The following is a 12,920-nucleotide window of genomic DNA, read 5'->3' as shown; positions in this document are numbered from 1 at the left end:
CTTTCTTTCTTTCTTTCTTTCTTTCTTTCTTTCTTTCTTTCTTTCTTTCTTTCTTTCTTTCTTTCTTTCTTTCTTTCTTTCTTTCTTTCTTTCTTTCTTTCTTTCTTTCTTTCTTTCTTTCTTTCTCCAATGACATGATTTCCAGAGCTCGCCAAACAACCACCTGCAGAAGAAAATCACTGTGTCCTCCTCTGTCTGATGGCCCAGGTTTAGGCTGCATCATGGCAGTGCACTGTGACCAGAGTGCTTGGGCACAAGGGCTGGGTGCAGGCCCTAGGTGGGGGGTGACAGACAGACAGACAGACTCTGTGCCCCATGGTATGCCTCAGGGCCGGCAGCCTGGCTCTGCATGTCCCCTTGTGCGCTCTGCTGTCACGGATGTCTGTGGTGTTTGGTTCTTAGCTTTGAGCATTTCCAGCGTACCTAACTTCAACAGTATTTTCATGCCTGATGTGAGGCTGGAATTAGATATTTTGTTTACACAGTTTGGTAGTGCAGAAGAATGTAGCAGTGCAGAAAATCTGAACCCAATTTTCCAGTTCCTTCCTCCTACACTGACACACTGTCACTTTGTGAGCAAAGTGCTTGCACGTGGTAAGCAGATAAATAACTGTCCAGAGTAAGTGTACATAAGGTGAGGTGGAACAAAGTGCTCAGCAATGACTCCTTTCCCTCTAGCCTGTCTCAAGTATAAAAAGCCTAAAATTTGTTCACTGTGGAAAAATGTACAAGTTCAGAAGACTGGGAAGGAAATAAAGCACTTCTCACCTTTTGGGCCTTTGTTTCAATCTGCTCCATTTTACAACATACGGCTAACAAATGCCACTATCTAATAATGGTTGCACAGAGGCAGTTGCTGGTTTCAGTCCAGTGCAGAGTAAAGAAGCATGCATTTCAAAAACAGAAGTTTTTATCTGAAGAATATCAGAATACCAGCATTTTTAACACTGATGCTACTCTAATTACAGAGCAAGCTGCTTACACCAGGACAGATGCTGGGATCCTAAGGTCAACTCTCAGAAGCCTGCACTCACCCAAGCTCATTCTCACAACATCTCTCAGGACAGCAAGCTCTGCATGTATCCTAGATACTCCATGTTCTTTTATCACAAGTGTTTAACAAGATTTCCTCTGGATGTCCATACACATCAAAACCTTTTTTCCCCTCCTCCTCCAAGTCATATCACTCCACACATGCCTCTTCCCCCTTTTCTTTTTGCTTTGTTTGGACTTCATTAATTGCTGAGGAGGAGAGAATCTTTGCGGTTTGTTTTGGGTATATGGTGTTGGCACTCTCTGTGAGAAGTATACATATTGTATAGTAAGAGCTGTCCAGTTCACAGACAGTTTCCTTAGCCAGTCTTTAACCCTGGCTTTGTATTTTATGTATATTTACTCTAATCACAGGTATAATGCTGTATTTGTCAATGATACTCACTGCTCTAAAATTGTGTCCAGCTCTGCACTTTGAAAGAGTATGCAGGCAGAACTCAGGATGCCTTGGGAAGGGATGGAGTTAAAATGCCATCCCAGAAAAAGGAATGCTACTGAAGGAATTAGCAGGTATGCAAGAAACCAGGTAGCTGCTCCCTAGAGCTGCTTCTAATGCTAAAGATCATGTCTGTGGTTATACATGGCAAAATCTTCACATTTGCGCACAAAGACCATGAGAAGCCTAGCACTGCCTCCCAGGGGAGATTTTGTGATGTGAATGGCATTACATGGTGAGGGTTCAGACTCCAAGTGATAAGTAAACACTGACCTCTGCCAATCAGTGACCACTGCTTTGCAAGCCAGGCAACTGGTCTCAAACTGAGAGGGCATGGTCAGCACTGCTTTTGTCTTTCCTCTCTGCAACCAAGTCATTTTGTCCTGCCACATTACTGTTTTATCACAGTAGATTTACATATTCCTTTAAGACTGCTTTGCCAACAATATAAAACTTATGACAATATAAAAAGTGTAAGTTTTGTTTGACTTCTGGCTTCTGGATCTTCGGAATGTATTGTAGGTTTTCTCCAAAATCCATGTCTAGAAACCACCTGCTTTTGTTAAGAAATCAAATCTTGGGATTCTACTATGACCACCTGCTTGTAGGGATAGATGCTTTTGAATGGAGTAGTGAATAATACAGAGTTTGAAGAACTGCAGGTTTCAGATCTGCACTTTTCCAAAAGATTTGTTTGAATGTGAAATCAAGCTAAAGGCTGTATTTATTCCTTACTCCTGCCCTTCAGGTATTGGCACAGACAGAAGCTGGATTCAGAACTGTTCGGATCTATGATTGAATTCTCATCATCCATTACCTTATGGTTACTGCTTTCTTTTAAAACTCAGTCTGCATCCAGAAATGTTGGAACTATTTATGTCTTGGATAATTAATGCTTTACAGCAGTATTGAAGCAGACAGGTAAGTGCTAGCAATCCTACATGTTCTGCAAGCATTTCTAGATGATGGACAGCTTCCAATTTAAAAACCAGAGATTTTTAAAGTACCCCATGTTCTATCTTGTAATGAAGCAAAAAATTGAATGGAGATAATTTCTTGCCATTTTCAACTTCCTTTCTCTTTTACAGAAGTTTAAATGTTTGGTTCACAGCTCAACACCTTTCAGAATATCATGACGTAGAGCAAAAGATATCGATACAAGGAGCAAATAGCAATAGCAACTGGAACATTTTGTTTAATAAAATATCTGCCTCAGCCAAGAGACCATTTCACCCTGCTGCAGAACTGAATCATCTTTCATCCACAAGATAAAATTGTTTTGGGTTTGATTATAAAACATTTGCTTTATAAAACAGGCCATCTTGTGATTAGGACATAAAAGTAAATGTTGGGCTGAAAGTTTTGTTGATACAATATTGATAAAAGCTTTTATTGCTTTATTGCTGTGCAATTTCCTCATTCAAGTGGGAAAAAAAAAAGAAGGCGGAAAAAAAAAAGAAGTCAAAAAAAAAAAAAAAAGAGTAGACAACGAATGGCGAAACAGAATAAACAAAAGTATGGGGCCTGTTCCTAATGGGCAGGGCAGTCAATCTCCTTATCAATTGTACTTTTTGCATTAAAGCCTACATGTTTCTGAGCACAACATACAGTGCATATATCACCAGTGTGTCCTTAAAAAATCTATAATTCTCAGCTCTTTAATTCCCAGCTTACAAATGAGGAATGAAAGCAGCTCCTCAACAAATCCTTTTCCTGAATTTAAATTTCTGCACTGAAGAAGTACATGCTAATTCTCTGCTATTCTGAATTATCTATCTATCTATCTATCTATCTATCTATCTATATCTCTATATATATTATCTATAGCCATGTATTCATGCAAATTTACTTGTGTCTGCACATTAAAAATGGTGCATGAGGCAGCATGGGCTTCATCACACCATTTTAAATAAACATCTACACTGACCATAGGCAGCCACATCTAGCCCAAGTACCTGCAGCTCTTTTCCCAGACCATGGAGATCAGATCAATATACTGAATGGCAGCTCAGTTTGCTCCTAAGAAAGAGTTCTGAGTAAGAGTTCTGAGTTTTAATTTGGATTTTTTAGTTAGGATTTTAGAAAGGACTTCAGTATTGTTGTCTGAACGTCCTTTTTGAAAGTTTTCAAAGACCGGAAGAGCTAGGGTTGCATAAAGCACTGAAAGATTGTTTCACTGCTGTTCTGAGAGCAGCAGATCACATCACAGGTACACTATACAGCGCTTGATGAGGAGAACCGCCTCACAAGTCAGCCATTTGATTTATCCAAGAAATACGCAATAATGTGCATTAAATCTTATAAACCTTCCACCAATTTATTTGAATAGAGGACTAACCAGACATAACCAGGCAGAGTAGATGCTACAACACATCTACTGTTGTCACCACTTGAATAATATGACTGCTGAGCAGGGATTTTCACACAGTCATACAATCATAGAATCATAGAATGGCTTGGGTTGGAAGGGACCTCAAGGATCATCAAGATCCAACCCCTGTGCCACACGCACGGTCACCAACTTCCACACTTCATACCACTCCAGGCTGCCCAGGGCCCCATCCAACCTGGCCTTGAACACCTCCAGGGATGGACAGGGCATCCACAGCCATTCTGGGCAGCTGTTCCAGCACCTCACCACTCTCTCTGTAAAGAACTTCCCATTCCCATTTCCCCTTGTCCTGCTGTAATCTACCCTTTCAATGAGTTGATTCCCCTCCTGTTTGTAGGCTCCCTTGAGGTACTGAAAGGCTGCAATGAGGTCACCCCGCAGCCTTCTCTTCTCCAGGCTGAACAAGCCCAGCTCCTTCAGCCTGTCTTCATAGAGGAGGTGCTGCAGCCTCCTGATCATCTTCGTGGCTCCTCTGGACCCTCTCCAACAGCTCCCTGTCTTTCTTGTACTGGGGACTCCGGACATGGATGCAGTACTCCAGATGGGGCCTCACAAAGGCAGAACTCCTATACCATAATTATAAAGATATTCTAAAATTTGTATAGCTGAAAATTATGCTATTTTCAATAATTTCAAGTCAAGATTTTCAAGAGATTTTGAACACGATTAGGCAACCGAGCTGTACTATGAAAGTAACAGTAACAGGTTGAGGCTAGAAAGCAAGAACGCTATCTCCCTCTGCTGGCTAACCAGAGTGGAATGTTTTGAAAATCATAGAATCATAGAATCATAGAATCACCAAGGTTGGAAAAGACTTAAAAGATCACCCAGTCCAACCGTTCACCTATTCCCAATAGCTCCTACTATACCATGTCCCTCAACACAACATCCAGTCTTTCCTTGAACACCCCCAGGGTCGGTGACTCCACCACCTCCCTGGGCAGTCCATTCCAGTGCCTGACCACCCTTTCTGAAAAGTAATACTTCCTCATGTCCAGCCTGAATCTCCCCTGCCGTAGCTTGAAACCATTCCCCCTGGTCCTATCACTAATGACACGAGAGAAGAGGCCGACCCCCAGCTCACTACAACCTCCCTTCAGGAAGTTATAGAGAGCAATGAGGTCTCCCCTGAGCCTCCTCTTCTCCAGGCTGAACATTCCCAGCTCCTTCAGCCTCTCCTCATATGGCCTGTGTTCCAGACCCCTCACCAGCTTTGTTGCCCTTCTTTGAACACGTTCCAGGGCCTCAATATCTTTCTTGCAGCGAGGGGCCCAAAACTGGACACAGTACTCGAGGTGCGGCCTCACTAGTGCTGAATATAGGGGAACAATCACTTCTCTGCTCCTGCTTGCAACACTGTTTCTGATGCAAGCCAGGATGCCATTGGCCTTCTTGGCCACCTGGGCACACTGTCGGCTCATGTTCAGCTGAGCATCAATCAATACCCCCAGGTCCATTTCCTCTACGCAGTCCTCCAGCCACACCGCCCCAAGCCTGTAGCCTTGCCTGGGGTTGTTGTGGCCGAAGTGCAGGACCCGGCATTTGGCCTTGTTGAAACTCATCCCATTGGCTCCAGCCCAGCTCTCCAGCCTGTCCAGATCCCTCTGTAGGGCCTCGCTACCCCCAGGCAGATCCACACTTCCAGCCAATTTGGTGTCATCTGCGAATTTACTGAGGGTGCACTCGATGCCCTCATCCAGGTCATCAATAAAGATATTGAAGAGGACAGGCCCCAGCACCGACCCCTGGGGAACACCACTCACGACTGGTCGCCAGCTGGATTTGACTCCATTCACCACCACTCTCTGTGCCCGGCCCTCCAGCCAGCTCCTTACCCAGCCAAGAGTGTACCCATCCAAGCCTCTGGCTGCCAGCTTCTGCAGGAGAATGCTGTGGGAGACAGTGTCAAAGGCTTTGCTGAAGTCTAGGTAGACCACATCAACAGCCTTTCCTTCATCCACTAGATGGGTCACTAGATCATAGAAGGAGATCAGGTTGGTCAAACAGGACCTGCCCTTCATGAACCCATGCTGGCTAGGCCTGATCCCCCGGTCACCCCGCACATGCCGCATGATCTCCCTCAAGACGATCTGCTCCATAACCTTCCCTGGCACCGAGGTCAGGCTGACAGGCCTGTAGTTCCCCGGATCCTCCTTACGACCTTTCTTATAAATGGGAGTCCTCACCAGTCAACAAGGAGCGCTGACAGATGATGGAAAGCGGCTCGGCTATCACCTCCGCCAGTTCCCTCAGCACTCTCGGGTGGATCTCATCTGGCCCCATCGACTTGTGACAGTCCAGCTGGAGCAGTAGGTCTCTGACTGTTTCTTTCAGAATCACAGGGGGGTTAGTGTGCTCCCCAACCGAGATTACCAGGTCAGAGAGAGGGGTATCCTGAGGATAACTGGTCTGACTTTTAAAGACAGACGTAAAGAAGGCATTCAGAACCTCCGCCTTTTCCTTATCCTCAGTGGTCACATTCCCAGCCTCATCCAGCAAAGAGTGGATATTCTCCTTTGTCCTCCTCTTACTGTTAATGTATTTATAAAAGAGTTTCTTATTCCTTTTCACACCAGCGGCTAGGTTAAATTCAAGCTGGGCTTTTGCCTTTCTGATTTCACCTCTACACATCCGAACAACTTCCCTGTATTCATTTTGAGTGGCCTGTCCCTCTTTCCACAGGCAGTAGATTCTCTTTTTCTCCCGGAGCCTCAGGAATAGCTCCCTATTCATCCACGCCGGTCTTCTTCCCTGCCGGCTCATTTTGCAGCTCAGGGGGACTGCCTGCTCCTGCGCCCTTAAGACTTCCTTCTTGAAGAGCAACCAGCTCTCTTGGACCCCTTTGCTCGCTAAGACTGAATGCCAGGGGACTCCCCCTATTAGTCCCCTGAACAATTCAAAGTCCGCCCTCCTGAAGTCCAAGGTAGCAGTATTACTATTCCCCCTCCAGGCTCCACCATGAATCACGAAGTCTATCATTTCACGATCACTCTGTCCAAGACAGCCTCCAACCTCCACATCTCCCACCAAACCTTCCCTGTTTGTGAACAGCAGGTCTAGTGGGGCAGTTCCTCTCGTGGGCTCTCTGACCAGCTGTATCAGGAAGTTGTCCTCTACGCATTCCAGAAACCTCCTAGACTGCTTCCTCTGTGCTGTGCTGTACTCCCAGCATACGTCAGGGAAGTTAAAGTCCCCCATGAGGACAAGGGCAGGCGACTGTGCAGCTTGTGCCAGCTGCTTATAGAATACCTCGTCTGTTTCTTCATCTTCATTTGGGGGTCTATAACAGACGCCCACCAGGGTGCCTGTCTTGTCAGCCCTTCCTCTGATCTTTACCCATAGGGATTCAACGTTATCGTCCCCAGTCATAATCTCAGTAGCGTAAAAGCATTCCCTAACATAGAGAGCTACACCACCACCCCGCCTTCCTTGCCTATCTTTCCTGAAGAGTTTATAGCCATCCATTGCAGCACTCCAATCGTGGGAGCAATCCCACCATGTTTCCGTTATGGCAACTAGGTCATAGTTTGCCTGCTGCACAATGGCTTCCAACTCTTCTTGTTTGTTGCCCATGCTGCGTGCATTAGTGTAGACGCACCTCAGCTGAGCCCCTCGCCTCTCACCTAATCCCATTACCACTTCCCCAGGCTGCTCTCTAGCAGGCCTGGCTTTATCCCCCTCCCCCTTCCTATCTAGTTTAAAGCCCTCTCTACAAGTCCCGCCAGCTCCTGGGCAAGTATCCAGGATTTGCCTCACTCCAGTCATATATCCAGTCATTTGCCTCACTCCCAGCTCTACAACTGTTCCCCTAGGCTCTTCTCCTGTGAGGCCTGTACTGTCCCCTTCCCCCATCATAATTAGTTTAAAGCTCTATCAATGAGCCCCGCTAGCTCCTGAGCTAAGATTCGTTGCCCCCTTTGAGATAGGTGAGCTCCATGGTTGGAGAACAAGCCAGGGGCCGAGTAAACCACCCCATGATCGAAGAATCCAAAGTTTCTGGCTCGGCACCAGCCTCTGAGCCAGTTATTCATTGTTTGGACCTTCCATGCAAGCTCTGAATCCCAGACCGCCCCTGATAGTACAGAACAAAAGACTACTTGTGCTCCTGCACTTTGAACTAAGTGCCCTAAACCCTTGAAATCTCTTTTCATTGCCCGTAGGCTTGTCTGAGCAATTTCTTCACTGCCCGCCTGAACTATGAGCAATGGAAAGTAATCGGTGGGCCTTACCAGCTTTGGTATTTTCCTACTTATGTCCCTGACCCGGGCCCCAGGGAGGCAGCACACTTCTCGGTGGCTTGGGTCTGGTCTGCATATGGGGCCCTCCGTTCCCCTGAGAAGGGAGTCACCCACCACGACCACCCTTCTTTCTTTCCTTACAGAGGCAGTCTGGAGGCATGGGGGTGTCTGCCTCGCCCTAGACTCTCTCCTTGTCTTAGGCTCCCTCCTCGCCTTAGGCTCCCTCCTTGGCAGATCTTCCATCACCTCATGGCTCACCTCACCTTCCATTTCCAGCGTGTGAAACCTGTTTCTAAGGGGGATCTGGGGAAGCGGGGTAGGCAGGCAGGGGGGGTTCCCATGACGTCTGGCAGGGACTCTCGTCCAACCCTCATCATCAGTCAGGTCTGTCCTACTCTGATGAGGCTGGGGGTCCACCACTTTTGTGAGGGTGCCTCCCTGGCACCCATTCCTCTGACTTGCCAGCCAGTCACCCCACCAGTCTATCTCCCGTTCACAATCCCTGATGGTTCTAAGTTTCTGTACCTCTTCCTTAAGTTCAGTCACCAGCTGGAGTAACTCATCCACTTGCTCACACCTCACGCAGGTGTAATCCTTGCCATCCTCCCCAGGTAGCAGCAGGCTCGAGCAGTCCCTGCAGCCAGTGACTTGAACAGCCAAATTTCTGAGCAGCCCCTCTGTCTGGGTTGCCACAGTTTTCTTGGAAATGCATTACAAATAATAATCTTAGTTTTAGAAATTATTTTATATGTATATATGTGTATATATATATAATATATTTTTTTACATAGTTAAGGTTGAAATAATTTTTAATTATAGGCAGAATTTCCCACAAACACACAGGGATAAAATGTCTATATTCAAATATTTTACAAAGAGATTCTGATAATAAGAAAATTCAGAAAGTGTACTTTTCACTTTTCTGGGGAGGAGAAGGAAGATTTGTTTAGAGTGTGCTTTTACAAAATTGTCCCAGAGCAAATAAAATCTAGCATTTGTTAGCAGATTTATGTTGTCTCAGGAGTGTCCAGCCTTTTCTCTTGCCACATTGACTGAAGTGTCTTGAGCCACATTTAAAATGTATAACAGTTAAAGTATATAAGTAACAAACGTTATTTTTAATATATATTTTGATTAAAACATTTAAAAAGAGGCTAACGAAAGCAGAAAAGTAGTGGATATCTGACCCAGTTTTTGTGAATCTAATCCATCAGCCTGGTTCAGTGGAAGTCCCTGTAATTCTCAGAGAGGTCTCAAGGTATTTGTCAGAGATTTGTGATGAAATTCTACTCTTCCTATGCTTTATCCCTTAAAACAGTTGTTCACAAATGTTCTTACTGCCAAAACGCATTGACATGAAAAGAGTGTGATTGAGAAGTGAAGGATATTTGAGTGATATTTTTCTCTGGTAAGATAGGTCTTACAAAAGATTAGGAAAGAGACACGATCCAATTTTTTATCTGAAAATGTGATTGCAACTCTGTACACGAAAATGTGTAATGCAGTTATGTTGACTGAAAATGGAGTCACAGATATACCAAAACCAGAACTTTTTCTGCATTCTTGAAACCTGTTCTCAAATTCCTTTATCGCAATGGAAAGTGAGGCTGGAATTTTTTTGCTGTTCACAGGACTGTGTTTAGCCAACAAATCAAAATGCATACAGTTATTTGCCACGACTGGAGATAGCACTGCACTGCGCCCTGCCCATGCCCTGGTTTTAGCTGACACAGCGCTGACTGCTCACTGATGTTTGGGTGCACACCTGGGGCACAACGGGAAGAGCCACTGCCATGATGGTGCGGCGCTGTGGACTGCAGGATGGGCAGGGCTGGGCTGCACACAGCCTTTGGAATGTGGATTGGGAGTGCCTGATTGAATATTTTTAAGTTATTTACAATAGACGTTGAAACTGAGAATCTACAAAACTTCCATTACATTTTAGCCTATATCATGCAAATAGCGGCTTTCAGTATGTAGCACTATTCCCAATTATCTTAATATTGTAAGCAATTTGTGGATCAGATATTCAGATTTTAGATCAGATATTTAATACACTTCTAACAGAATTAGTATAGCAATATCGCTCTGCAGTCTCTTATCTTGATGGCAAGCAGGATTATTTCCTGACTTACAACCGAAAGAAGTATCATCATCCTCTGCTACAAAGGGCAGCTGCACTGCCACTTCAGTCTGCAGACTGAAGCTTGTTTTGGAGTCACTGACAGAATCGTTATAGGTGACATCAACAAGCATGCAATTCCTCTCACTCCAGAAGCTATCCTACGGGATGCAGTTTGCAGATTTGCATTCCATTAGTTTAAATACTGCATTTCACACCTTGGAATGAAATCTTCTGTTCCTAATTTGTTGGGAGAAGCTAATTACGGTACAGCATCCTATTCACATATCACAGCAGAAAGGCCTCTCAATGCACAGAGCTGCTGATGGGTGTATTCTAACAAATATGTTTTGAAAGAGATCTCATCTTCCTCAGTCATAAATGAGGAAATAGAAATAACAAAGTTCTTAGCAAATGGCATGAATTCCCAAGCTGTCTTATTGTTTAAGGGAGTATTTCTAATTGATTTTCAGATGTATGGAATGAAGGCTAACCTTAGGAACTGCAGATAAAAATAAGTGTTTAGTTCTCCAGAGTTATATCCTTTGCTCCATTTAAGCCAGTCAAGAATTCATTTTGTTTAGAAACAAATGCAAGTCCAAGCTCCCTGCATCTGTCTATACAGTCTACGATGAAAGCTACATGACGTTTCTCCCATTACCCGTCTTCCTCCCCATGACAGTGTTACAAGAATTAGCTCACAGTTTTGATCTCAACTTATTATTTTTTTTATATATATAGATTTGGCTGATTTAAGTATTTCTCACATTATTAAATATCCCACTTTAAATTTTTTCACCAAGACAGCACTAAGTCAAGCACTAAGGCATGTGAAATGTGTTTTTCTGGCACTTGAAGAAACCAAGTTCACTCAGTTAATAAGTTCATCATTTTTTTACTGATTTTTTTTAGTCTGCAGTTTCTGTTTTCACATTTAAACCCATAAATATTGACAAATCGTTTAAAATCCTGCCAGGCTGTGAGTTGGCATCTCTCCAATAGTAACTAAGTCTGAGTTCCCAGATGCTCTGAGTGTCCAGAGAGCTAGATTTACTGCCAACAGGACTACATTCCCCACAGTCACCCTTGGTTGGTGTAATGGAGATACTCTGAACATTCAGAGTGTAATTCACAGAACCTTTGTGCTTGTGGTCAGAGGGTTAGAGATGAGTTAAATAAGAGTGGGCCCAAGCTCGTGTAATAATAAAACTTTCGAAGAGAAGGGGTTAAAAAAGACTTCCCCTCATAAAACGCAAAACTAGCTGGGCTAATTCAGTATTTATCATTAAATTACTTGGCAGCTCAATCCTGTTTTCAGGTCTCCTGGTTTTGTTGCACTAATGGTCCAGTCCAAAATTTTCCATTAAAAATGGTCTGCTTTGAGCTTGATTTTGTTGTTGCTCAACCAAAACCTCTCTGGTGTTTCCAAGAGCACTTACTTCCCTAGTCTATGGTTTCTAGAGAAGACACGAAAAGGCGTTCTGTGCAGAGCACTGGGCAGGTCTTCCAGTCTCTCTGACGACATCTGGGTCCTGCCACACAGAGTTTTGCTTGTTCAGGCACTGCAGAAAACAAGATAAACGTCTGATTGAACAGAAGAAGCTAGGTCATGCCCTCCAGCTATAAAAGCTGGAGACCACAAGCCACAGGTTTCCCTAGCGCATATGTGCAGATGCAGTTCACTTAGACTTCAGAAAGACTTGGGCACTGTCTCTGCACGTTATGTTGGAGAAGCTAGAAGCCCATGGTCTGGACAGGTGCACTTTTCTCTGGGTAAAAAACTGACTCATGAGGGTGTTCCTAAGGAGTCAGTAGTGGGGCTGACCCTGTTTAATATCTCTATTAAGGATCAGGATGAGGGTATTGAGTGTGCCTTCAGTAAATTTGCAGATGACACCAAGCTGGGAGAAAGTGTTAATCTGCCTGAAGGTAGGAAGGCCCTATGGAGGGATCTGAACAGATTGGATCGCTGGGCTGAGGCCAAAGGGATGAGCTTCAACAAGACCAAGTACCGGGTCCTACACTTTGGTCACAACAACTGCATGCATTGCTACAGGCTTGGGGAAGAGTGGCTGGAAAAGAATCTAGGGATGTTAGTTGACAGCTGGCTGAACAAGAGCCAGCAGTCTGCCCTGGTGGCCCAGAAGGCCATTGTCATCATGGCTTTTATCAGAACTAGTGTCATCCGCAGGACTGGGGAAGTGATTGTACCTCTGTACTGCTGAAACCACACCTTGAGTGCTGTGTTTAGTTTTGGGCCCTTCGCTACAAAGAAAGATATCAAGGCCCTGGAACGTGTCCAGAGAAGGGCAACTAAGCTGCTGAGGAGCCTAGAGAACAAGCCTTGTTGCGGAATGGCTGAGGGAGATGGGATTGTTCAGCTTGGAGAAGAAGAGGCTCAAGTGAGACCTCATTGCTCTCTACATGACCTGAAAGGAGGTTGTAGTGAGGTTGGTCTGTTGAGGGGGTTGGTCTGTTCTCCCAAGTAACCAGCGATAAGAAAGGAGGTAATGGCCTCAAGTTGTGCCAGGGAGATTCAGGCTGGAGATTTGGGGAAATTTAGTCTCAGAAAGAGTGGTCAGGCATTGGAACAGGCTGCCCAGAGAAGTCGTGGAGTAACCATTCCTGGAGGTTTTCAAACAAAGGGTAGATATGGCACTTAGGGACATGGTTTAATGA

Source organism: Lagopus leucura, unplaced genomic scaffold (assembly GCF_019238085.1).
Source record: "Lagopus leucura isolate 7727_CA_CO unplaced genomic scaffold, USGS_WTPT01 Super-Scaffold_100009, whole genome shotgun sequence".
NCBI classification, from domain to species: domain Eukaryota; kingdom Metazoa; phylum Chordata; class Aves; order Galliformes; family Phasianidae; genus Lagopus; species Lagopus leucura.
The sequence above is the reverse complement of the archived record's forward strand: the minus strand, read 5'-3'. Positions refer to the sequence as shown.